The 26,530-nt window shown below is 49.5% G+C and overlaps 1 protein-coding gene across 4 annotated transcripts in view; it reads right to left on the reverse strand.

Moving 5' to 3' along the window:
- LOC144113074 (Kv channel-interacting protein 4-like) overlaps window positions 1-26,530 on the reverse strand; it is a 507,008-nt gene that overhangs the window by 35,083 nt on the left and 445,395 nt on the right. The gene's annotated exons all lie outside the window — the stretch shown is intronic.

Genomic DNA, 26,530 nt, shown 5'->3' on the forward strand with positions numbered 1-26,530 from the left:
TCGTTTCGACCCAGGACGCACATGGGCTCACTCATGTGCCCAAGTGGCACGCCCTCGAGCCGACCGAGACGCTCGACAAAGGACCGCCCCCCCCCCCCCCCCCTCATCCCGCCGGCGTAAACGTGAAACGCCGTCTTCCTCGCTTCAGAGGAATCTTCTTCGGTTGACCACAGACGTCGCCAAACTGGCTCGCCCTCAAGCGTCCTTGGTCGCAGCAGTAATCTTTCTTCCCCTCCGCTGTCAGCAAACAAGCAGGAAAAAATTAACTAAGCGCACAACATCGTCGCGAAAACAAAGGCCATGATCTGAGTCTGAGCACGCACTCACGACTCAGATCATGATCTGCATGTGAGTCCGAACTCACGACTCGGATCATGATTTGAATACGAGCCTGAGTGAGCCCGAGTGAGTTGACACATGAGCGAGTCCGCCGACCTATGGGGCGGTTGCAGGGGGTCGTGCGGATTTCGTTTGTTATATCCGAAGTTCGTAGTAGGTAGACTTGCGCTATTGCGGCCAAAACATATAGTCAGACAATAGGGGCGTTTATTTCTTTAAAAAGCCTTTTATGCATGTCTGTGTCTTCAAAGCAGGCGCAATCAAAGCTGCTTGCTAAGCTCTCCAGCGCGGTCATGTGCTCCTGGCCGAGACCCTTGCTGCGGACGAGTCGCTTTAGGGACGCGATAATACCGATAGCGACTGAGACATTCACGGAAACTGGTGGTAGGTCGGCATCCTTGTCTTCAACCCTCGACAAAGTGGTAAGGGTGCGGCCACGAAGCGACCGCAGCGCATCTGCGCAGTGCAGTGCTTTCCTCGTGCAGTATGCTCCACCCTTGTGTAAAGCGCTCGAGCAGCACATTGGACTTCAAATAAAGTGACACCTTTTCGCGGAGGTAGAGCCACGTGGACCTACCAACTAGGTGGGAACCAGCGCTTTACTCGAAAGCCACCCGGTACTGTTTGATTTCAGTTTCGTTGATTGGCGCAGACTAGAGATTTAAAATTTCATAAAATTTTGAATGCTTTGAAAAAAAAAACGTTTTTTAGAATTTTTTTCACAAAAAATTGGAAATTTTGCAAAAACTTGGCAAAAACACATTTATTTGCAATAGCACAATGATAAATATTATTGCTCCGAATTTCAGGCGAATATGCAGATGTGTCATATTTGTTAAACAAACTTCTTGTACTACTGCACCGAGATGATGAATAATGCTCCGCAATTCAGGCGAATATGCAGACATAAATATCATATTTGTGGAACGAACTTCTTGCTCTATTGCACCGAGAAAGGGAACAAGAAAACTGACATGTAAGTCACTCCATATGAGACTCGGAGTCACTGTCGCTGGATGCGGCACTCCGGCAGCAGCATGGATGGAAGCTGTCTCCACAGCTAGGTTCCAATGTGCATACACAAGCTTTCGAACGCGTTCTCCTGAAAGCCTGTTGCGAAGCCTTGTTTGGACGTTTCCGAAACGTGACCAGTTTCGTTCGCAGCTGGCGGGCGATGGTGGTATCTGCAGCAGTCGACAAGCCAGAGGAGTTAGCGGCTGGTTGGTGCAAAGGCCTTGCCACCAGGTAGATGGTGTCACGTGCTTCGCGGAGTCCCAGACCCCTGTCCTGGACCAAATTCCTGCGGAGGTCCTGTACTCTGCTACGTTGAAAACCAATTTACTGATGTCCAGTGAAATGTGTCCTGCTTGCAGAGATATCCTCCCAAAGCTGTCCACAATATGCGCATCGTCCAGATGCTTTTCTCTGTACCTTGCAACCAGCAAATTGGCAGCAATGTGGACTGGTCGCAAACAAAGCTTTTCGCGCCTGCTGACGATTTCTTTCGCTCGAATTTGTTCCTCGCTTATCAGTGCGGGGGTTGTCGGTTTGCTGCTAAATCGTTTCTATTGGAATGGAAGGCTTCTGGAACGTCGGACAGCAGAGCATTGTCCGACTCTAGTGAGATTATGGCTGAAGAAATTGGTGTATTAAGGAGCAGACAGCTTTGCATGGGCTTCCAGAAACCGTCTCACGATTTTTTTTTTTTTGGCAATGGCTGCTCTTCATCGTGTCTGCAGAGATCTGACTCACTTGTTTCAATTGATGACTGAGCTGACACGCAATTGGGATGCTTGACGTTTGTTTCCTTGCTGTAGATTTCCTTGATGTCCAGCGGGCATTTCTTGCACACCAAGAGGTGCCTCGTCAAATGTGTGGCATTCGGAAATCCGTGCTGAACATCGCAGTACTCGCATACTGCTCGCTTTGTTCCGCCAGTGGATGTTTCGCACACAGGAAAGTGTTCCAAAACGTTCGACCGCGGGCGAACCATTGTCACGACCAGAACCGTCTACGACGCTAACGAAATGGCATGCGTTCCGAGTACTCTTTCTTGTATTTGTTTCGTCAGAGTACAGATCGCAGCACTGCGCATCCCTGTCCACTTTAGATAATATAGGCCGTAGTAGTTAATGGTTTCGCTTGGTTTCGCCTACAGTTCGTTAGATGGCAGTGCGAGTCCATCTCGCTTGATAGCTTAGTGTTACTGTATAGCATTCCTACCCAATCTCTGTCGCCAACAAGCTAGGCTTGTATTTGGCTAAAGCCGCGTACGTGCGCAGCAGCTTATGCTGTTTTGGGCTGTGTGTGTCACGCTGCAGAATTTTCAGCCATTTTGTTCTACTTCAGCCCCGAGTTCAAGTATAAAAGGTGTGTTGTTAAGTAAAGCCTGGATCATCTATGTGACCTGGTCTTCAACCCGCGTACTCGCAGCACGAACGTCTGAAAAACACTATACCTGGCACCTGCGATGACGACTGCTCTCTAATCGTTCAATGATGCACGCTGTAAAGGTTTTCACGACAATAAAAAATAAACCTAGACTGAAAGCAAGCAGTCATGAAACCTTGAAATTCTATAAGAAATTTTGTATGTTTTTCAATTTTTTCTCGACTGAAAAACAAACAAACAAACAAAAAACCCTGTTTTTTCCCAAAAAAATTTCAGTGTTTTTTTCAGGGCTCCACATCTCTAGTGCGGACTACTCAACCATTCTACTCAAGGGTGACGCAGGCTGGCTGCCGTCTGCGCGCTGCCTGCACGCGGCGGCAGCTCAGAAGGCGGAGATTCGATTGGGTAGGCGACACACGCCACGTGACCGGGTGGACCAGCAGACGTAACTCGTGGCAGGTAATCTGACTTCTCATATTGCTGCCACTGGTTGACCACCTGCCGTGAGCGGTAGTTTCGCTTTCAACGCTGCCCCTGTCACGTTCTTACCATGCTTCTGCTTCCACTTTACAGCACTTCGCCCAGCCGGCACACAGACACGCATCAATTGACCTTTAGCCTGTCTGGGTGCGCTTGGTGCAGGCGGTTGACTGCAGTTTCAATGCTACCATTTTTTTATGGGGGGTGGACACTTTCTTAGGGGAAATCACGGAAGTTGGATAGACGATCATCAGTTTGTGCGCTGGCGGGAAGCGCGCGTTTTTCAACTGCTGGGGCGAATTTACTGCGCCTCTTCGTTCATTATAACCGAGTGGTGCGGCCACGGTTGTTCGTTTTATCTGAGACTCAGTGCAATAGCCATAATACACGTTTTGACTGTAACACCGCCATTCTTCGTATTAAGTGAGCATTAATTATAATAAGGGGATGCAGCACGAAACGATGGAGACGAACAAAAATGCTGACAGGACTGGCGCCAGTCCTGTCTGGATTTTTGTTCGTCCTCGTCGTTTCGTGCTGCATCCCCTAATCATACAGCCAGACCAACAAGCCCAAACAACAAATATAGTTCGTTATAACTGCAGCCGTTACAAGTGGGCTCGCCTGTATTCCCATACCAATGGGACAGCGGACGCTTCTACTGCGTGGAACTGAACGACTTTCAACTCAACTGAACTGAACTGAACCTCTTTCAAACTAACATTGACATTGGAATGTAGTAGGTAGCCCGACGAAAGCTCTCAGCCACTCACATGCGATTAAGGTTACTGGCATATAGGTGATTCAGCGCGGCGCCTTGAGAAATGTGCTACCGGAGGCAGCCTTGATTTGCGCCCTGCGCGAAGTAGAGAGATGACGCGAGGCGGAACCGCCTTCTATCATTGTCTTAATGTTCGGAAGTCGACCTAAACGTCCGCAGTGTCACCAGTGCCGCACATTAACAGCAGTAATTTGTCCAGCTGGTCTTTAATATCTGTCGCAGAAAATATTTTGATCTCCTTGGTAATCCTTAAAAATTCCCCGAAAACTCGTGAAAATTCCCGTTAGGCCCAATATTAGACCAAAAATTCTATGAAAAAGAGATAATTTTGATCCATTTGACACTAGCCATCCGAAAAACGAAGAAATCAGATATCGAGTATAGAGGTAATCGGACACAGAACACGGGTCTCTGCTTTAAAAATGAACGTCGGGGGTGCAAGCAGCGTGGAGAAGTAAAAACGGTCACTTAATTATGTGGTCTACATGTACTGCACTTTCTTCGCCGACAGCACGCGAATAAAAAATGAGACATTTACACGTTTAGGCTTTGTAGTTGCAAACAGTAAACGAGGAAAAAACTACAGACGAAACGCTCGGCCATTTCAAACGCCATGTCCCTCGTATCCAGCGTCGCGGCTCCACCACGAACCACGAACAATAGACCCAGACACCCGAGAAAACTAAACACGAAAAAAGCACCCAAAAGTAGTTTTCAGGCGACAATGGTATAAATGAAAGTTCATTTTTGATGCGTCCAACGACGTGGTAGCCGCGGCTTCCGCCAGGACAACTGGTACGCTCGGATCCTTCCCTGAAGGGGAAGCTCAGTGCTTCGTGTAAGTGAAGACAATGCTTTCGCGAAAGCGACAGCGCCTAGCTCAAGCGCATCAGACCGTGATAACCTTCTGTTCAGTTTCGCACTACTTGCAATCAAAACGAAGGTGAGGGAAGCACTGACTTTGGATTTGCTACCAATGGGCACCATGAAACCGCTACACTATGACCCCGGCATCCCGGCGGCAATAAACTGCGGGAATATCGGAGTGCTTGCATAGCCCGACATTGTGTGCCAGTTCTGTTTCTGCAGAGCTGCGGCCAGCTGGTAAGAGAACTTCTGGTGCACCATCAACGGGAAAGAGTAAGAAACCGATCAGCAACCGAGGCGAAAGGCGGTCTGCGAGTTCTTTCGAGCTTTCTTTGTCACCCCGCAGTCCAGATTGCGCAAGCGCTGCTACCCCAAGAGAAGGGACTGTCACATAACGTGCGAGTTGAGTGGCGATGTGGTTGACAACCGGGAGCATGACACTGTCGTCTTCATCGTGAAAGTGCGGGCGGGGTGGTGAGAGCAGCACTACACGTACAGTTTGTGGTCAACATTGTGCCCGGCGTCAACTTCTGCCTTGACCATGATCTTCGTGCTGACCAGCGCACTGTCTCCTGCCAACACGGATGGACATTTTGGACTGATAGAGAATGGGAAGTGAGCAGCGGTCCTTCTAAAAGCTCCAACGCACTCCAGCGCCTGGGAGAACCGCACAACGCTCTCATGTTCACCACTGGGAAGAGGAGCGCCTGCTTCCGCCGCACCGATTTCGCTCGTCCCGTTGCAGACAGGTAGCTCTTCGCTTTCCATCAGCCGCCTATAGAAGGCGAGGAAGTGGCTCCAGGACTACTACGGCTGTCGCAGTACAAAGTTGCAGTGTCGGCGCTGCGCCATAGTATCAGGAAGCACAACAGCAACGTTTTGGTGCTCTTTCTTCATTTAATTAATTCCCTGTTGACCATGTTCACTGACGACTTGATAGTAGTGTATTTATATGCCCCGAACCTTAGTGTACTTTTTTGTTGTGTTACGTCATTGAGCCTTTCATTTTTGCTGTTGTGTTTTGTTGCTTATTAATAATTTGTGGCCTTTGTACTTTTTTTTCTTAATATTTGTACTTACCTATTTTCTGTATGCTCACCCTGCGAAAATCCCTTCCTGGGATTGCAGTATTAATAAATAAATAAATAAACGTTTAGTCCTCCAGGGACGCTCAGCCTGAGGGCGTTTCCATGGACTTGCTCGACGGGCCAGGCTCCGATCGGAAAGGCTTCACAGTTGCGCCAAGCGTGGACGCTTCCATCTTCGAAGCTCGTCGGCGCCTCTGGCTTTGGTTTCATCGTGCACTGAAGGGTCGTCGCGCTGCTCCTGACTGGGCCCGCAGGACGCGTGGGGAGACTCCGGTCGAGTGGTGGAGCAGCAGAGACCTTGAGACTCGAAAGCGGGCATGGCACCTTTGCGGAACAGAACGCCGCACGAGGACAAGCGGTGAGCAAGAGCGGAACGAGACTCATTCACCTTTCTCTTCATCGGGATCGGCTGAAAGGGTGTCGACGATGCGTCTTTTGTGAGAGGGCCTTTGTTTTTTTTTTTTTTTTCAAAGCCTTTCTTTCATGCCCCGAAGCGCTGTCTCCGGCTTAGCATTGTGCCGGTCGTGCTTTTGCCGATCAGACGAGGATAAATCGCTTCGCGTCGTTCTCTGGTAATTTGTATTCCAGCAGCGACATCTTTGTGTTGTTTGCGTTTCATTTCCCTCCAGCTTTCTTGGTGCTGCCCGCTGCCGCAGCATTCAAGACAGTTGGCAATGTTCTTACGGAATTGGTTGCGCCGTGGATGATGGATAAAGATACTGAGAAAACTAATAAATAATCTCATATATTGCTGCTGTCTGAATGTTATCTGTTAAATTACTAAATTACTGATACTTGAAAGCAATACTCACTGTTGCAAAATGACATTTATTCACTCTAATTTGGTTGCAGCAGCGCCACACTTACAGTGGTCGTTGTCGCCATGTGTGGCACACTCTTTACGTGTATGGCGGCTAATTCCGCAGCTTCAAAAACACGCTCACGTCTATTTTATACTAAATGCAGAAGTGCGCGATACCAGGGGGCGCCACCTAAACCTCAACGAATATCACAAATAAAACAGGCTGCAGCGTTCATATTTTATCTGTCATATTCGATCCAAATTATCTGCATACGATCTTCCTTGATGACACATATTTCTGCATCACAAATCCCTCGAAGTAGAATTTCTACGCTACGGTCCTGTTCCTGCAAGCATGCTTGTTCCTTGACGAGTGCATAGCAGCAAAAAAAAGAAAAGAAAGAAAGAAAAGAAAACACATTGTATATTTTGGGGTTTAATGCCCCGAAGCGACACATGGGCTACGAGGGACGCCGTAGTGGAGGGTTCCGAAATAATTTAGACCACATGGGGTTCTTCAACATGCGCTGAAAGCGCACAGCGCACGACCCTTTTTTGTATTTCGCCTGCATCGAAACACGACCTCCGCAGCAGGGTTCGTACCCGAGACTTTGAGTACGATCCACAAAGCCGCTGCGGTGTGCAAGTACATATCAGCGCTTGTCGTTTTGGCTTCAGGGGAGATGTCGTTGTCTCATGACAGTTTTGTATGAAACAGCACGCTCGTGGGCTGTTTTCTGGAAACGTGTCAAGTAATTTATGCATGGTGACTACCCGAAACAGCAACAACAACAAAAAAATCTGCCAAGCCAGTGGACGTGATGTTGCACGTCAATATATTATTTTTTTTTTTTTCAGTGAGCTGTCCGTCGCTGAACGCCTTGTCCCTTCCAAACGGATCGCGTCTCTGTCATCTACATGTGTGTAGAATTGCGGAGAAGCCTCTCTGCATATCCGCGCTGGCGATGCGTACACCTTTAATGAAGAAAGCAAACATGCGTTAAACGCGCAAAGAGGTTGTAATGCGGGCGCAGGCTCGCTTCCCTTTCCAAAACGCTCTTCACTGTTCCGCGGCGTTTCGGCTGACCGATACATCAAATGAGAATCGAATTCTCGTGTTCGCTGTGGCAGTTCCAATCAGCAAGTGATAGCTTGCAGTAAGTAAGCCCTTCCGCTCCTCGCAGCCGCCCTTCATGCCTGCGTTTAGAAAACTTCCCGACTCAAATTAAATCTGTTTTTTTTTCTGTTTACCTTTTATCATCGCCGCTTTCTTTATTGAGACTGCTTATGCTGAGATCTGTGTGTTGTCGTCCAGGGTCAGCTTCCTCCTCAGCTTTCTGCTGTGAAAAGTGACGGCATTTTCAGTGTACTTCAGCGTACGTACCTCACCTGCCCTTTACATGGATTGGCTGCTGATTCCTACTCACTCCATTTCCAAGAAGCTGCACTTATTAAAGTCAGCGCTGTGGTTGCAGCAACTTCTATCGCCTGCCCCGTGATGTTCCAGTGCCTGTGAAGTTGTTGGCGTCGAAGTACAACACGAATACAAGGCTGAGTCAAGACTGAACAGCGTTTATTCAGCGGATTGGAATTTATGGTTTCGCAGACGTGACGTCAGGGAGACGCACATGACACAGCAGGCGACGTTTCAAAAATGACGATTATTTGATTTTAATGGCGCGACGGCAGATTGGCCAAAGAGGCTACAAAAATGTTTTTCTTCAAGCTCTTGATCTCCAACAACCCCTAGTCATTGTTACACAGGTTTAGAGACTCCGAGTGCGCCGACGCGCGGTATCCCAAGAGTAATCAAATACAATACAGAGCGCTGTGGCGGCCGAAGAACCTACATTCCATGTTTACTTGCGTCCTCTGCAGCCAGAGTAATAACAGCCGGACTTTTCGTCCACTTCCGGAGCGTCATCGGAGTAGGTGGAACACAGCCTTGCAGGAAATTGCTTCGATTTCCAGCTCCAACAAAATGAGGTCGAGCAATAGTTTCATCTTGGCTAGCTGCTTCATGATGATGAAGCTTAAGACGGGTCGAAAGAAGAAACGTATAGAGACACAGTGCAGGCGCTTGCTTCCAGCTGTCTTTATTTCGTGTACCAGCTACATTTTGTACAACGTAGATCTATCCGGAATGTAACTTAATCTTCGCTTTCGAGGGCTTTCCTTTCAAGCTCTGTCGTGACACCGCCCAAAAATACCAATCTTCTTTTTTATTTTTTTGCTTCCATCGATTTCCTCAATAAGCCGTAGCATCTAGATTCCTGTACTTAACTTGCGAAGCTACCCATTCGAGGCTAAAGCGCAGGAATCTGTCCTTCCGTCGACAGGAAAGTTGTCTATAGGGCACGATTAACGGCATTTTAAAAGGGCAGCTGTGCAGGGCCCGTTTCCCGATTCTGTGGCACAGGCGTTGGCATAACACGAACGAGTGTGATAAGTAAATGAGAGAGACATGCATAACGCAGGTTCAACGTACCAAGCTGAATGGTCAGTTAAGTGACGTCACGCATTACGTCATGGCAACTCGTCACTCTGCCTGTCACGCCGGACGCTCGCCTTATATGGATGGATGAGCGACCATACGTGACAGTGCGTGACACGCGGTGGTACGGTCGGGCGTGAGGCACGCTGTACCGTGCACCCCTAACCCCATCCCACATCCGTACACAGAATTACTGAATACTCCGACTGGCACCAGTATTTCGCACCGCCCCAGCTGTGACAACTCGCGTAACCACAAGAGAAAACGTCCAGTGAATTCAGTGCTGATCTGCAGTGCCGGTTCGCGCAAAAGAACTAGCGACCTCGTGCTACACGAAGCCGATGCACTACCGCAGCGTCGCCACTGATTTTCATCTTCGGGATGACAAGGCCAGGGCGTGAGTGTCGCGAGCCAACGCCTGTAGCTTCTGCAAGCGCGGGATGTTCTCCCTAAGGAGCAGGTTAACGAGGCGCGTAAGCCTTTGCCGCTTTAAGATGTTTCTCCCTCAAGTTATTCTTTGTTTTTTCGCCTTAAACTCCACTCTTCATGTGTTCTCAGTGGCTATAGTCGCCAAAGATCTAGCCTTTTAGGTATAGTAGGGATCATAAAAAAAAAAAGGTATGAGCCTTGTGTTGCATTCGTAATTCGCGGTTGGCCCACCGGCAGACTTTATTAAAGATTCGTAAGAAAGGCAACGTACAGGCTATATTTTACCGAAAAGAAACAAAACATCAATGCACTTTTAAGCTCGGCGTGATTAGTGTTATTCATTCCAGCTTTCTCTGGAAAGTAAGTGCTGCAAAGCCCTAAAATCTCTAAAAATAGACGACGCACGGCGCAGCCGTATTTGCTTCCATGTGGCCGGCGGTTCATCTACGCACACACGGCCATCAAAAGTCAGCGGAACAGCGACATTCGCGTCGCGCTACACGGCACAATACAGCGCCCCTTCTTGACGCCATCGGTACGCCATTCTGCGGAGTCGTAGCCAGTCGAAGGTGGAATGAAAAGCCCGATCGCGTCGAATTAGGGTCAGCCGCGTAGACCTTGGCTCGTTCCGGACTCTGTCCACGGGCAGGCCCCGCACAGACTGCAGGGGTCAAGCTGCCAAAAGAGAGCGCGCGCGACATGCAGCTCCAGTGTCAAGGCGCGCGGGCCAGGGTTCGGCGCGGCCGCTATAAAGTTTACGGGCGTGCTGTCATAAAAGGTGGCCGAATCCCCGGTCTGGACAACGGGCCACAATAAAAGTCCGAGGCATGGCCTTCGCCGTGGCGCGGGGCAGCCTATAGGAAGAAGAGCGGTACAGGGGCCAGACGGCTGGAGACGTTTTTCCTCTTTGCTTTATTTGGCCCACGGAGAACTCGGACCCGCCGAATTACCGACGCTCCGAAGCGAGTCGGCCGTACCACGCGGTGCTTGATTCAAGAACTGTATGCATCCGGTCGCCTCGAATGTCGCGATGCTCTCACGCTAAACGTACGGGTGACCTTCGCTTCGACGCTGTTGACAGAAACGAGCGCGCAGCTCAACTCCAATTGAATGCTGTCCCGTCGCGCGTGTCACAGATTTCGGAGAAAAGCGAAATCTTGTTTCATTCAGAGGAGTGGATACTTTGGTGAGTACTGTTCGTCTGATTTCCTCCAAGCCACTGGGCGCTCTTTTTCACCGCAAAAACGAGGAGTAAACTTTCACGTCACGGAACGAATGTCGACTTTCTCCCCAGAGTCACGTTTCACATGGAGTTCAGCAAAAGCTGGATATGTACAACGCAAGCTTTGCAGGCCGATAACACGATGATTTCGCCAACGTAGTAGCAAATCACGACACAGGTTTCGCCGTCAGCTGCAGGTGCCGATTTAGGGACCAGTCTCGGAAAGGGTGATTGAGGGAGGCGGCCCTATCCGCATCATGCATTAAAAAAAATTCGGGGGCCAATGACGTTTTTCCATATGAAATTTCTCGCTTGAGGGAGGGGGGGGGGGGGCGATCGCTATAACCGTCCTTTAGAAGCTGTTATCGGCTGCCCTCAGAAGTTTGGTCGGCTGTTAAAATGCGACGGAGCTGGCTTCTAAACGGTCGAAAAGACATTAAAAAACAAAAAAAAAAGACGTGTGGAAGTTTCAGTCATATTTTAAGCGGCATATCAACAACGAGTACGGTAATTATGCATAACAGTCATGCGCATCTAGTCAGAATAAAGCGATGCTGGCGTCGGTCAAGGTTACCAAATGCTTGGCGAACATGTCGTGAGAGCTAAAAACAATAAAGGAGCCGCATGCAAAAAGAAACAAGAAGTGGCCGCATAAAAAGAACAAACGGAGACAGAGAGGACGCGGCAAAACCAGGATGAAAAGTGATGAGCAAGATGAAATCCCGATCTGAGTCAGCGGCATCCTGCTGTGTGCCCTTGACGAGGGCAGAGAGAAGAGAAAGCCAAGCGATAAACGCGCCGGGGCAGCCGAGGCGAAGAACAAGGGGAAAAAAGTCACCGTCAAGAACACGCGCGGAAACGAGAACACATACGAAAAAAAAAAAAGGAAATGACAAAGAGGGAAGGCGCCGGCACTCGTCACGGAACGGTGTCGTACACAACAACAAAAAAGAAACAATGAATCGCGAAACATGCTTAAAAAATGGGGAGCAAAAATTCGAGAGGAAGCGCGCGCCGTGCGAAGAAGGCGTCTCGGCGCGTCGCGGACAATGAAGGGCGCGCCGTCGCGCGTCGCCAGGCGAAAACAAAAGGCAGCGGGAATGGGGGATGGGGGGCAAAGAAGGCCAGCAGTTTGTGGCCGTCGGCAAGCCACAGTTTGCCTCGACGAGAGGGGAGGAATGAGGAGGGGGGGGGGGTGGGGGGTGATGGTGTGCCCGGTGTGGCGACCGCGCGCTCCCCACAATGGCAGGGAATGATTGCATCCAGGTCTGGCCCGTTGCGTTCCGTTGGGAGAGGCGCAGAAACCTCCGTAACGAGAGCAGCGCGGCACAGCCACCCAAAAGCACGCTCCACTGGCAGCGCACATTCTACCCGCGCAAGATACGTGGATGCGCAAAAGAAAAAAAGATCGCGGCGCGGAGGGCATAAAGCTGGCCCAAATGAATGCTCAAAGAGAGGGGGATTAAAAAAAACAAGGAAAAAATGGAGGCGGCTGACGGCGCAGATTCATGGAGGGCATTGTTGCGGCGTACTGGCGGAAAAACCGCGCTTTTAAAAGTCAGTCAAGACCGAAAGAGCTCGGTGAGCGACGGCGCCTTTTGTTCCAGCTCGTTGCGGCAGAGGCGCGCGCGCGGGACTGCTAAGTGACGCCCCGACGCGGGGCACTAACGACGTGATGGACCGATTCAAACGGCGTCATCCGACTAAAAGCGGTCCGGCCGCCGCCGGCGCGGGGAACCGGAACGCTCAAGATTATCGAGTCGCGGCACGCGGGCCTTCGTTCGCGTCCAGCGTGCGCCTTTCTCACGGGCTCAGTTGGCTCGTCGCTGCCCTCCCGACGCTTCACGAGCGCCGCGCGGGCCGCGAATTTGCCCCGATTTGCGCAAATCAGCCCTGCATCCGAGAGCGAAGCACTGTTTCTTTAGGGGAAATGACGGAGTGGTTAACCAGAAGAAGGTTCCGTTTTGCTACCATACACTGAGGGAAAGGAAAGAAGGGATATAAAAGGAAAGGAGGAAAGGGAACCAAGTTAAAAATGGGAATTCAAAGTAAGGACGTGTGTACGTAAAAACGAAGACAAAAACTTACCAAGTCTCTCATGCCGCGCTGACTAAAGGAAACAGGACAATTCCGTTACCCGTGTGTTCGTGCCGTCCTTTCGAGTACTCTTGTTCCCTTGGACACTGCTGACATGATGGGAATGCACCAACCAGCCTTGTCTGAAGCTTTGAACTGGCGCTCTGGAGGTTAAAGGAGGCTGATGGGCAGAATGTGTGCACGTCGGATCGCAAAAACAGCCGCATCGGGGAGATTTTTGTGCGTGAAGAAGCCGCCTTGAAAAACGTTCACGTTATCTCAAACCAGGAAATGAGTGGACCCATGGCACCAGCATTTTGCATGTAGCACTCTCCGTAACACAGGTTGTTCGACATTATTTCTGCGCGAACTCCAGCAGCAAGCCACCGCGGAGAGTGCTGCCTGATTGAAGAAATCACAGATCAGCCACAGACTCGCGGCCAACACCAGGGCTGACACGTATTCCTATCTTACGACTCACGGCACCGTGGAGCAAGCATCCGCGACCTGGGGACTTGGCTCCGCTTGAGCGTTGCAAAGAATCAAGCAGATTCGGAATAGGCGTAGCTAAACTTAACTGCGGCCCTGTTCGGGGAAAAAAAAATTACCTGTGGTTTAAACTTTGGTTAACCCTGGTGAGAAGCGAAAGCTTCCTTTGCATGGCTTCGTTCACAAATGCCACACACAATGCCGAACGGATTCTCTGTAAAGCGTCGATGAAATATCCGATGCCCGATGGGGCAGTTGCCACCTGCCACGGTGGGCAGATTGTGATGACGTCAGTAGGTCACATGACCTGCCACGTGACTGCACTGACGTTGCCCTCTTGAAAACCTAGCGTAGTGATGCTTTCGTTTCAATAACTGCATACATTGTACGACGAGATATTCACTGCCAGCGTTGGCAAGGCTGCTGGCTGATACTTGATGTTTGCCCCTGCGTTTCTTGCTCTCGCCGCTACAGTCGCATTCTCAGACGTTCCGCGCGGACAAACCGGGAATTCTGTCGGGGGCGCTATTAAAGACGCGATCAAAATATCCCCGCATTATTAAAATGCGCACGCGCAACGCAGTTTAGGCTCACGTCTACAAACAACAAACATGCGGAAACTCTGATGAGAAGCAGCAGCTATCAGAGGGCGAAACGGAAGGAAGTAAGAGGGGGGAAAAATACGAGAAGAACAAGACGGAAGAGCAAAGTGTAACAAAACTTGCATATTTGACTTTATTAGGCCACTGTGAAAGAAGAGAGCAAAAAAAAATCGCTTGTTCTTTCAGACATTTGCTAGTGCGAGTGATTGATTCACGTGATACCTCGGGCAATGCTTTCGTGAACGAAGAGCCCATACTAAGGCCCGTATGCAAATTCCTGCTATGCCGAGCGACAGGAAGCTATAAATTTTCAGCGCGTGCGTGATTGAGCACTTTTTTATACAGAAAAGCTACCCTGATTCGGTTTCTGCCCGTTCTCGCTAGGGAGGTACACGGTGAACAGCCACGCCTGCTGAGCTCCGCGCTGGCGTAGCGAAACGAAAGATCCCGCCAAGAACGCTATGGGCCAGATATTTAATTTGGGAAGCGGCTCAGGAACAAGCCCCGGTCGCTCGACGACAAACAGAAGAGCGACGCCCAGGAGGAAGGCTTCGTCCGCGCACGGCTGCGTAGCGCCCCGTCTTATTTCCGGCCCGTAGGGAGTAAAATTAGGAAGAGAAAAAAAAAACGGATATAAGCTTGTAGTCGGCGTCACTTTTACATTTCTTTTTATGTAACTGACTAAGCTGAGGACGCGGAAGGACACCTCGACATTCATATTCTGCTGATGAAGGGAGGGGAGTGAGTAAGTGTGTGAGTAAGCGAGTGATCGAGAGAGTGAGTGAGGGAGCTGGTGAGTGAGTGAGTGAGTGAGTGAGTGAGTGAGTGAGTGAGTGAGTGAGTGAGTGAGTGAGTGAGTGAGTGAGCGAGTGGCTCTGCCGTGTTAGCACACGACGAGGCTGGCCCATTTATTTGTGCAGGACAAGGTGATGATAGTAATAACAATTTGTAACAATAAACATTTGCGATTACAAGATGGACTGCTTTTCGCAGTGGACGTCCAACGTACGCAGCTGAGAAAACAGAACAAGTCCGGAGTAATGACATTCTCCAACAAATAAGGCAAGCATTTTCGCACTCGCTATACTAGAGTGGAAGCTTATTTATTACGCGGAAACGGGCAGCGTTACGTGCGTTATCTTGGCCAATGTTTCGCCGTGTCCAGGCGGTGCTTCTGGAGTGAATCTAAGCCCTCATTACCTTCTCCCACCTCTGTGGACAGAGCGTTCTTCCTTGCCAGCCGCTTGGTCGCAGGAGACGCCTGCTGGCGGCCCTCACGTTCACAGCCAGGCACAAAGCCCTCGCAAAGTCCAGCGACAGTGCGATTTCACACCTTGACGCACCTACCATTGACGCCCTGCTTTCGCCTACCGTACTCCTCCCCTCCTCACGACATTGCTAGCGAACTTTAACAAGGATCGGTACCGTGCAGCACTTGCAACATACGCGACTCTCGGTTAATTACGCGCCACCAAGCAGCGTCTTTACCGTTTTTTTTTTTGACGATGCGCTATCCTCTCCTTTTCTAGGATGAAATCAGCGTATGGAAGCATTTCAGCGACGCAACAAGCGCCACCTCCTCGTCACAGAAGCTAGAGGAAGCATGCCGTGAGACGGAAGCAAACGCGGGAAGAGGACAGCGCGTGCGTCTTGAGGGGGGCCCTCCGTTGCGCCCGCCTTCCCAAGGGCGGCAGGTCAAGCCGTCCATCGCGAGGTTTTCGCGGAAGGCCGCACGCGGCGGCAGGCACGTGTGCACGGCGCGGACCTCGGCAATATTTACAGTTTCGGGCCTTCACTGCGCACCCGGTGTGGGCCTGTTGTGGAGCCAGTGTTGTGCGCCGGGGCCCGGACGCTATTCTGGGCGCCCGAGGAAGGCAGTGCGCGCTTCGGCCATCTCGGGCCCACCACTGGCGGCGCGGACGCGGGAAATCTGATCGCCGGCGAGCATTGCCGCTTGTTCGCCAGTGGCCACGTGACACTGCGGCGAGCGCAACGAAACTACGCTCTTCCACGCCGCACCTTTCGTCTCTTTCTATTTCTGTTGGCCCTTATAAAAATGGTCTCTAGACAGTACACAGAGTACTTAGAGACTCTATTGCCTTCCTATGGATATTGCTTTTTGTCTATTCATAGTCTATAGACTGTCCATAGACAAAAGTCTTCTAAAAGTGTATGGCCATGCATAAATCTATAGACTGTTTATAGACTGTCTATAGGATTTGTATTGCCTATAGACTGTTCTCTAGGGTTCGTCTATAGACTGTCTACATAAATTTTTGTAAGGGGAGCTCCGAACCATACTTTTCGTTGACCTCGAGGGAGCGATACAGCCGAAGATCAAGGCGAACACGCGAATGGTGCAAAGCCACACGTGCGCTGTGTGCGTACGTGCAGGAGCCGAATATCCTTCTTGCATAAGCTGTTGCCAGTTGGCGTGTAACAAATTCGTCGAAAACTGTCAACACAGCGTCGAGGCATGTTTTCAAGTCGTGAGCTAAAATGGGCGCAATAAGTCACTGTCTCGCGTCGAGAGCACACCAGGGGAGTCCCATACAGCGCACGCGTTCTCCGGATTGAATCTACACAGGGAGGCCACCCTCGCCCACGCCGAGAGTGCATCATTCGTTTTTTACATCTCCGTCCGCGAGCGGTGCGTTCCAGTCCGATGCATGATTTAATAAAGGAAATGGACCGGATATACAGCGGACGTTGGCGAACGCCAGTGAGCGCTGCAGTTTTCGCGCAGCCTTCCCATCTCGTTCATTTGCCGTGTTGCATCATTGAAGATGCAGGAGATCTTGCGGTCGCGGATGCAAGCAACGGTCAAGAGGAAACGAGGATTCAGTTTTATCTTTATGCGATTCTTCGCAATGTGCCTGAAGCAGCCGCTAAGATTAAGATGTCTGCCGAATGTGTATAGGCATGATCGCTGTAGACGTCCACATAGGATTCACATTTCTTTTCAATTCATGAACGCCAGAGGAGCCAATACGCAGAACACGTGGATTTTCTGCCTTTGGTTAGCTGTATAGTCCACTGCGAGAGGGAGACGCCGCGGTTCAAACGTCTCCTGCTTATCAGGCCATATATCGCACATACAGAGGAATTCGTATACGGCCCACCCGTTAAGAAAGGATAAAGCCTCAAATCCAAATGCGAAATCCATAGCGTGAGCTCGTAACGAGCCTGTTTTGGGCACGAAAAGCTTTGTGAATACAGTCCCACTTTGCTAGCGACGCTGCAAGAGACTAGAACGGCTTATTTATCTAAGCATCATAATAGCCCGGCTGGGCATGGCGTGGATGGGGGGGGGGGGGGGGTAGCGGATAACACAACTTCCAAAGAAAAATTGGAGGACGCTTAAGCTTCGTCTTTAAGAGTGAGACGCGACAGCGTATCGCAGCGTTGCCGATGAGTACACGGAACGCCATCGCCCGTTCGGCGCGACGCGTGGCCCGTTGGAAAATTTAAGGAAAGGACGCCTGTCTCAAATATCTCGGTGGACACCCGAACCGGGCCGTAAGGGAAGGAAAATGAAATGAATAATTGCTTTTAAGGAAATGAAATGACGCCTGTCTCACATTTTTCGCTGGACACCCAGATCGCGCTGTAAGGGAAGGAAAAATAAATAAATAAATAAATAAATAAATAAATAAATAAATAAATAAATAAATAAATAAATAAATAAATAAATTAAATAAATAAATAAATTCTTAACGCTGTCGCGTTAAAATCCCTTCCCTTACGGCGTGGTTCAGACGTCCACCGAGATGCGCCATTTTTCACTCACGGCCAAAGACGCCGACGCCGACGACACCGGCTTTTCTGCGAAACGGGCTCCTTTATGCTGTCGCGTTAAAATGGTTACATGAATTCACGAGGCTTCACATCATAACAAACCAGATATACGAAAACAAGACAGAAACAACATAAAATACTTAATCAGATTGGCGCCATGTTATACACAGTAGGCATGGTGCTACTGTGCAGTGGTGCTGGCGGTGTTAAACCGCATTACTGAGTGTATTTTGCGAAAGAATCGCCGCTCTATTACAGTTTCTTGCATGCACCGCTGGATGTGCTGCTGTTGTGTTCGTCATCTTTCTTTACACGACTGCCTTTTTTTTTTCCTGCCAGTGTCCTTATCAGTGTAACGGACATTGAGCGCAGGCCCACTCACAGTTAGCCACAGTTTTTTGACATGCGTCGCGGATTGGGTTAAGTCACCTATATAAATCAAAACTACCCTATATTTACCGTGCCAAAATTGCGGCATTGTACATTCCGGTATTGTAGGAAAAGAATTTTCGAACAGCCCTCAATTAATCCAGGATAAAAAATGGTTCTAAAAATATGTAGCTCGACATTTTTCAAAGAACTGAAATTTTTACACCGGTTGCTGCTACAGGGATCTCTAGGCGAAACACGGTGAACGACACCAGAACTTCAATTCCGTGCGCCCCGACAGACTACGCATGCGCGGAAAAACAGGAAACGCACACTCTGGCAAACTACCGCACACGGGAAAAGAGAAAAGAAAAGAGAGAGAGAAAAGCCTTTTCACACGCGAATGCCCTCCCTTCCCCCCCCCCCTCCTCCTCCTCCTCCTCCTCCCCCTCCTCCCCCCTTTCTTCGCTGTAGTAGCGTCTTGTGCATTGTTTGGCACTTGACATTCTCCGGCACCCGATCTTGTGGTCTGCGCGTGCGCAACAGTAGTGCACCAAATTCCGGTTTCACCTCCCGCCCCGTCTTAACCTGCCGCGGTGGCTCAGTGGTTGGGGGGCTCGGCTACTGCTCCGGAGTTCCCGGGTTCGAACCCGACCGCGGCGGCTGCGTTTTTTTATCGAGGCAAAACGCTAAGGCTCCCGTGTGCTGTGCGATGTCAGTGCACGTTAAAGTTCCCCAGGTGGTCGAAATTATTCCGGAGCCCTCCACTACGGGCACCTCTTTTTTCCTTTCTTTCACTCCCTCCTTTATGCCTTCCCTTACGGCGCGATTGAGGTGTCCAACGATATATGAGACAGATACTGCGCCATTTCCTTTCCCCCAAAACCAATTATTATTATTATTATTATTATTATTATTATTATTATTATTATTATTATTATTATTATTATTATTATTATTATTATTATTATTATTATTATTATTATCCCGGCCCGTCTCAAAGCTTTTTAAACGGCGAATGCGGCTCCGAAAGATCTCAGAACGCATCCTAAAAGGACAACTGAAAAATTGATGCCGAGCGAGTGATTTCAACGCCAGTTTCGGCTCAAAAGCGCCTCAGAATGCAACCTGAAAGTCCCCCTCCTCCTTAAGTAAACGACAAATAATTTTAATAGGATAGAACGTTGGGCCAGTTCGTGTAGCGACATATTAAAAAAAAAACTTTGCGCAGAATAACACAGGACGGGAGGGAGAAACACGCACACACACACACACGAGCGCACACAAACACACGAGAAATAATTTGCTCGCAGTTAACGCTTGGTTAAAAAAAAGACAAGAAAAAGCAGCAGTAAAAAGAAAGGGGATTTGAATACCTCTGTCACGCGTTCAGAAACACAACTCTAATCAAGGAGGAGGAGGAGGAGAAGATCATCGAGCGCGTATGCGACGAATGCGTGATAACCCGGAAGTCCCCGATGAGCATGCACCATGAGGAAGGAAGTAGGCGCCGCCACGGGCTCACTCACAGCCCCGACCGTAGAGAGCGCCAACGAAGAGCAGAAGACGGCGAGAGCGCGAAGCGGAAGTGAAGCGGCGGAAGCGGGACCTGCTAGTGGTCTCCCCATGCCTTTATCGAGACACATGTGACCGACTGTGGTTCCCACGAGACATCTAGCAAGCGGAAAGCATAAACAGTCTCAAAATAAAGCATTTTGTGTACAGCAGCATCCCTCGGAACCACTTCCCCGCATCATCTCTGAAACATCCTCCTCTGCAAGCCAGATCTGAAAAGCCCATCTCAGACGCCTCGTTGAATAACGTCTCGCTGAGGCACTTGTGAGGGCACGGCTGCCGCTGTCATTCGCAGCACACTCGAAGGGATCGTTCTGCGGAATCGTTTCGATTTCGTTTTTAGACTATTTGTACCACCTTTAAATCTGAATTAGTGCCGTGCTCGTTGTGATTTGTTTTCAATGAAGTGCAGAGGCTCCGAAGCCGAGTTTATGCTGCATGTGTGTTTGTTTTCTTCTCTCCAGGGCTGGAGGTGAGGAGGAAGCTCTTTGCGCCATCCAGGCACGGAACGACAGGGCTTGGCCGCGCACCCGAACCAGCAACGCCTCTTTCACGCGTCAGCGGCTACAGGGATTTGTCACTCCGCGCACGCGTTCAGGAGAACCCAGCGACATAAACAGCCTGCCACAATGACGCGCGGTGTCGAATGCCATATGCGGGAAGAGAGAGGGATGAAGAGAGGAAAAGGGGGAGGGGAGAGGAGGCTCGCACGAAGGTGTGGGCTCGCCGAAGGATGCGCGCCCAAGCAAACAGTGCCGTCGGGGGGGATCGCGCTAACCGACGCAAACAGCTGCACGCGGCGTAAATATTGGACTTGCGTACGAAGAGAATGAGTCTCGGCGGCCGAGGAACGAAACGGGGAACGGGCGCGCTTTCTGCCTTTTCCGAGGGTATTTGTTTTGCTCTCGGCGCGGCGCCGCATACGCGCTGCGCCTGGAAATTAAACACACTGGCCGGGGGCACCGTTGTTGAGTTGAACCCTTGCCTTCCGGCACTGCTGCGGCCGAGGAGCCGGGCGGGCAGTCAGGTGTGAGTTGGTGGCGCTATACGGGGAGGACTGGTGGGGGGTGGGGGGGCAAGCCTCGAAATCGCGACCTTGGGCCTACATCCACGCCGAACGGCGAGGATGTAGGCCCAAGGTCGCCGCCAGAAACCTGGCGCACAGCCGTTTACAGAAGCAGGCGCGAAAAATGCTCGTAGGCCAAAAACAAACAGAAGAAGGAGAGCGAATGAGTTTAAGAATGAGGACACAGAGCAAGGAAGGAAGAAGATGGTGCGAGAGACGCCAGAAACTTGTCACTGCGGATGCGCGCGGTAAAAAAAAAAAGGAAATGAAGAAACGAGACGGTATTAAAACAGTCGCGGGAGCGGGACAGACTCGTGCGCAAAGGCGCTTCAAGAATTCAGAAGCCGTCTCCTTCCTTTCGACTTTTGTGCATACGCCACGAAATTCCCGTGTTTCAGCTCGCTCATCCCAGTAGAAATAAAAAAAAAGGTGAAGGAATAAAAAGCGCAAAGTGTAATAAGGGAGGAAGCTCCTCGCCTAGTTTTCACTCCTCTCCCGACACTCTCCTTGAGTGCCCGCGCGAGGAGGACTATATGGGTCAAGAGGAAATTCCACTCCATCCTTCCTTTGTCGCGTGTCCGTGCTCGCATGCGCAACTCGGAAACAAATAGAGAGGAGTGTCAAAAGCAGGAGAGGAGGTGGCTGCAGGACGCTCGAGGAGACAAAGGCTGCCGCTATATCGCTGGCCTTGGCTCCTGTGCCGGTGGCTGCCTCAGAGCCGAAATTTCTTGCGTTTTGTTGCTGTCATTGTGGAGCGCACGCGGTGCGCGCGTCTGCACGAGCCTCAGCGAGCGAGACGGAGGGAAGCAAACATGCCGCGGATGCCTCGGGCCTCCGGACAGAAATTCCCTACCCGCTGTCTCCCGCTTTACTTGGGGAGGCGCGGACAGGGGAATCAAAAGGCGAGGGAGAACGAGGAAACGATATTGTTGGAGGAAAACTAAGACAGCGGCCACCGGGGATTCATGTCGCTGGCGTCGATGTGGTACGGACGCGAGGCCGAGTCAGAACGCTCTGCTCAGGGATGAAACGGAGGAGTAGGCGCGGAAAACAGAACAAAAAAAAAAACGAGAGAGGCTGACATTTTTGCCGCACGTGGCGCGTTACACATTTTTCTTCACCCCTTTGTTCGCCCCTTCTCACCCCCCTCTTTTTTCTGCATTCTTTTCATTTTTTTTTTCATTGGCATACGACAAGTTTCAAGGTTAGAGCATGAGCTTGCCGGAGGCGCTGCTGCTAACGCCGCGAACAAAGATTTATTTTTCTTATTTTTTCTTCAACAGTAACGTGCTTGATTTTTTTTTTTGGAAAAACAAGCGGCGTTAATTGTATGCTTAATGCTTCCGCCTTTCTAGCAAGCCAAAGGTTAAAATTTTCATAGAAAAATATACCCTTTTAGAGTAAATAGGTCGCGCCACCTCGAGACGCAGAAAATTTCATTCCTCCGAGGAACATGCGGGCCGTGGGCACGCCTTTTCGTATCGAACAAGGAATTTCTATCCTCAAAGGCATAGGTACGTTGCCAAACCGAAAGAAAAAAACTACGTCTACAGCATGCTGCCACACAATCTGCACGATTTTTTTTTTAGTTCAAAATGGATGTGCGAATTAGTAGCGTGGCTTTTTGGGCTTGTTGGTACATAGTTCCAATACACTGTAGCGCAGCAAAAGACTAGGACATAAGAGACGAAGAGACGAGAGACGAACGCCACGAGCGCTAACTTCCAACAAATTTTATTCTCCTGAAGCATCACATTTATACACCAGAAAACAGTAATCACACGTGCGAACAGTATCGATTTCTTTGAAAAACGAGCTCATTATCTGAGAGGAGAATGGAAGGTGTGCTTACACACGAGCATCCTGACCTATTTATCTTTTCGGCTTCAATGATTTCGCGCGTTAACCTTTCTCTACTTTTTCCTATTACAAGACTTTTATCAAAGAAAGGCTTACAGGGTTTTGACTTGCATGCGAGAATGTGCTCAACCAGCGATCCGCCTTGCCCGTTTCTGACGTTGCGAGCGTGTTCCATTAGGCGCTCGTTCAGACATCTCCCCGTCTGGCCGATATAGTGTTTCCCGCATGACAAGGGAATTTGATATACAACACCTTCATCGCACGTGACGTAGGACTTCTGGTGCCTAGTTGGGCATCCGCGCACTTTGTTGGTGTTGGTTTTTCCCAGTTTGCACAACGTTGCAAGTTTTTTCGGCGCCGAGAACACGACGGTCGCATTCGCTCGTTGACCAATTCTTTTTAAATTGTGGGAAATGTTGTGTAGATAAGGTAATACAACAAGGTTTTTCCCGTTCACGAGGAACTGGGTTTGGATTACATTGATTTTCTGGTTTCATTCTCTTAACAAGTTTTTCTGCAACAGAAACTTGAACATGGGAGGGGTATCCGGCATTAGTAAGCCTCTTGGACTGCTCTTGAAAACTATCGGTCATCATGTGCGGACAAGATTTCTGGAGAGCATGTCGAAAACATAAATTGACAATACCTCTTTTTATCAGTTTATGTACCAACAAGCCCAAAAAGCCACGCTACTGAACTATATTTCTAGTACAACGGGCCCGCTTTTTAATGTTCACCAGAATCCTTGTGCTACGGTTTCACTCATAGCGCTTGCAACATGTCGTGCACGCACAGTGTCGTTTTGCATTCGCAACAGGTTGCTGCCTGAAGACGTGAGGCGGTTGTTTGGAGGATTCGTCCCATCGGCTGGTCACGGCATGAGGGCGTGCAAGCTTGCCAAATCCGAGTGGTACAGGCAAGCCCGGCTTCACAGGCAGTGCCTCGAGGCTCAGCTTCTCTCGATTGGCGAAAGTCAGGCAGCCTGGCGAACTCTTCGGGAATACCAGCGTATCACTGCTCAAGCTACCGAATGCTTGTGGGCTCAACATCTGCCACAACTACGGGCCGACCTTGCGAGCAGGACGAAGACAGCCCGGAGCACCGTCCACACCCTGGAGGCCCTGGATCTACCGGATGACGTGTCAAGGGTTCTATCGTTAGGACCAAAGTTTGCTGTGGAGCCCAAGCCGTCAGCTGCACAACTACTTGCGATGGTACGCCAAGTATCGCAGCGTGCAACGCAACTGGAACACGACCGCTGCATTTCAGAAGGAGTCGACGTTTTGCAGTGCTCAAAGCCAGGATCTTCCAAGGTACCCCTCAAGCGCGTCGAGTCCTTCATCAAGGAACAGGACCTGGTCGTGCTGCCTGCTGACAAAGAAGGTGGCTTTGCGATTCTATCCTGTGAACTTTACAAGTCCAAGGCTGACGAAGCCGTGTCTTCTGTATTTAACTGCCGCAACAAAGTAATGATGTCAAAAGTAAAAGCTAAAGCGAAGAAGCTATGCAACAAGTTAAACCTTACCAAGCTGGCTAAAGAAATAGGCGATGCACGAAAAGATTTTTTAGACGTGTTTTTCAATGAAAAAACCCATAAACCGGAAAAACCATTCAGGGTGATCATCTCCGAAACTGGCACATGGCAAAAAACGGTTTCAATGTACTTACAAAGCAAACTTAACCTTTTACCGCTTGACGACCCCTTTATGGTTAAGAGATCTGACGAAGTTTTAGACTTTGTTCGGTCGCGCTCTGATAACAGCATGGTTGCATTTTCAGTGGATGTTTAGGATCTATATTACTCGCTGCCGAACGACAAGGTGCTGTGCTGTGTAGAGGAGTGCATAGATGAGTTCGGGTGTGTTGCTTTCCAGAATGCGGCGGGTGTGAAGGCGAGCAGTTTTTTAGAAATTTTAGCTATTTACTTGCAGTCAACGTTCATTAACTGGGAAGGAAAACCCTACCTTCAGAAAGAAGGGATATGCATCGGGTCGTGCATAGCGCCAATTCTGAGTAATCTGTTTTTAACAAAACTTGACAAGGCTGTTTCCAGCCACCTTGACAGCTTGGACGTAATCAAGGTCTTTAGATTTGTTGATGACTTTTTTATTCTTGTTAAGTGTGACCAAGGCTCACTTGAGTCAAAGGCTCATAGCATTTTAACTACCATGACAGAACATTTTAAACCGCTTGTTTTAACATGCGAATTGCCCATCGATAACTCCATTAGATTTTTAGATATTAACTTCACCTTTCACGCTCATCACATATGCTGGGCCTACCAGCCGCGAAGAAACAAGCCGATGCTGCCATATCACTCCGCTCATTCAAAACTGATAAAAAGAGGTATTGTCAATTTATGTTTTCGAAATGCTCTCCAGAAATCTTGTCCGCACATGATTACCGATAGTTTTCAAGAGCAGTCCAAGAGGCTTACTAATGCCGGATACCCCTCCCATGTTCAAGTTTCTGTTGCAGAAAAACTTGTTAAGAGAATGAAACCAGAAAATCAATGTAATCCAAACCCAGTTCCTCGTGAACGGGAAAAACCTTGTTGTATTACCTTATCTACACAAGATTTCCCACAATTTAAAAAGAATTGGTCAACGAGCGAATGCGACCGTCGTGTTCTCGGCGCCGAAAAAACTTGCAACGTTGTGCAAACTGAGAAAAACCAACACCAACAAAGCGCGCGGATGCGCAACTAGGCACCAGAAGCCCTACGTCACGTGCGATGAAGGGGTTGTATATCAAATTCCCTTGTCATGCGGGAAACACTATATCGGCGAGACGGGGAGATGTCTGAACGAGCGCCTAATGGAACACGCTCGCAACGTCAGAAACGGGCAAGGCGGATCGCTGGTTGAGCACATTCTCGCATGCAAGTCAAAACCCTGTAAGCCTTTCTTTGATAAAAGTCTTGTGATAGGAAAAAGTAGAGAAAGGTTAACGCGCGAAATCATTGAAGCCGAAAAGATAAATAGGTCAGGATGCTCGTGTGTAAGCACACCTTCCATTCTCCTCTCAGATAAAGAGCTCGTTTTTCTAAGAAATCGATACTGTTCGCACGTGTGATTACTGTTTTCTGGTGTATAAATGTGATGCTTCAGGAGAATAAAATTTGTTGGAAGTTAGCGCTCGTGGTGTTCGTCTCTTGTGTCCTCGTCTTTTGCTGCGCTACAGTGTATTGGTGCGAATTAGACAGGGACACAGAAGAAATGGTCAAAGCATAAGGCTCAAAATGTCTGCGCCGCGTCGTATGTGCAGCCATTATGCACTCGAATAATGTACCAACAGTCCCTTCTCCAAGAGGGAAAATTTGTAATATTTTTGGTTCGCGGTTGACGCACTTTCGGTGTTTTATTAAGCACAGTGCTTTTAAGTGCCTTTAACAGCTCAGTAAGTCGAGAAGAAAGTTCCCGCATTCTGACAGCTACCACACTATCGTATTATCTCTGGCCTTTGATGGTCGAGCATGTCCTGCCACGCTTTGCTATTGAGCAGACCAGGCGAAGACTTATGGTATCCCCGAAGCTCGAAAATTCGGGAGGGGGGGGGGGGGGGGCGGGGGGGACAAGGGTGTCCCTCTAGAAAAATTGGAACGTTGGTGTGCTGCAACTGGCGAAAAAATCCGTCTTAAAAGCGAATCCTGTGGCCCGAAGACATTTGCTCATGGCTGTACACTATGCGTTGAATTCACCACGTGCTCCTTATAGGCCTGGACTTAGTATAGAGTATATGCACGCCTTTTCTCCCTTCCGTTCTTTTAATGCGAGCAATTTAGCGTTGTTTATGCCGTTGA

Source organism: Amblyomma americanum, chromosome 1 (genome assembly GCF_052857255.1).
Source record: "Amblyomma americanum isolate KBUSLIRL-KWMA chromosome 1, ASM5285725v1, whole genome shotgun sequence".
Taxonomy (NCBI): domain Eukaryota; kingdom Metazoa; phylum Arthropoda; class Arachnida; order Ixodida; family Ixodidae; genus Amblyomma; species Amblyomma americanum.